Below are 1,302 nucleotides of genomic sequence, written 5' to 3'. Positions count from 1 at the left end.
AGCAAGAGGGTTCCCTTTTCTCCACAACTACTCCAGCATTTACTGTTTGTAGATTGTTTGATGATGGCCATTCTGACTGGTGTGAGCTGATACCTCATTGTGGGTTTGATTAGAATTTCTCTAATGATTTGTTATGTTGAGAATCCTTTCGTTGTTTGTTGGCAATATGTATATCTTCTTTGCAGAAATGTCTGTTTAGGTGTTCTGACCATTTTTGGATTGGGTTGTTTCTTTTTTTTTGATATTGAGCTGCATGAGTTGCTTGTATATTTTGGAGATTAATCCTTTGTCCATTGATTCATTTACAAAATTTTCTCCCATTCTGAGGACTGTCATTTTGTCTTGTTTGTAGTTTCCTTTGCTTTGCAAAAGCTTTTAAGTTTCATTAGGTCCCTTTGGTTTATTTTTTATTTCCATTACTCTAGGAGGTGAATGAAAGAAGATCTTGCTGTGATTTATGTAAAAGAGTGATCTTCCTATGTTTTCCTCTAAGAGTTTTATAGTGTCTGGTCTTACATTTAGGTCTCTAATCCATTTTGAGTTTATTTTTGTGTATGGTGTTAGGAAGTGTTCTAATTTCATTCTTTTACATGAAGCTGTCCAGTTTTCCCAGCACCACTTATTGAAGAGGCTGTCTTTTCTCTATTGTGTATTCTTGCCTCCTTTATCAAAGATAAGGTCACCATATGGGCATGGGTTTATCTCTGGGTTTTATATCCTGTTCTATTTTTCTATATTTCTGTTTTTATGCCAGTACCATACTGTCTTGATTACTGTAGCTTTGTAGTATAGTCTGAAGTCAGGGAGCCTGATTCCTCCAGCTGCGTTTTTCTTTCTCAAGATTGCTTTGGCTACTTGGAGTCTTTTGTGTTTCTATACAAATTGTGAAATTTTTTGTTCTAGTTCTGTGAAAAATGTCATTGATAGTTTGATGAGGATTGCATTGAATCTGTAGATTGCTTTGGGTAGTATAGCCATTTTCACAATGTTGGTTCTTCCATTACAAGAACATGTTATTTCTCTCCATTTGTTGTATCATTTTAGTTTCTTTCATCAGTGTCTTATAGTTTTCTGCATACAGGTCTTTTGTCCCCTTAGGTAGGGTTTTTTTCCTAGGTATTTATTTGTTTTGTTGCAATGGTAAATGGGAGTGTTTCCCTAATTTCTGTTTCAGATATTTCATCATTAGTGTATAGGAATGCAAGACATTTATGTGCATTAATTTTGTATCCTGCTATATTAGCAAATTCATTGATTAGCTCTAGTAGATTTTTGGTAGCATCTTTAGGATTCTCTATATAT

The sequence above is a fragment of the Lipotes vexillifer genome, unplaced genomic scaffold, assembly GCF_000442215.2.
Source record: "Lipotes vexillifer unplaced genomic scaffold, Lipotes_vexillifer_v1.1 scaffold1213, whole genome shotgun sequence".
NCBI classification, from domain to species: domain Eukaryota; kingdom Metazoa; phylum Chordata; class Mammalia; order Artiodactyla; family Lipotidae; genus Lipotes; species Lipotes vexillifer.
Note: the sequence above shows the minus strand (reverse complement) of the source record.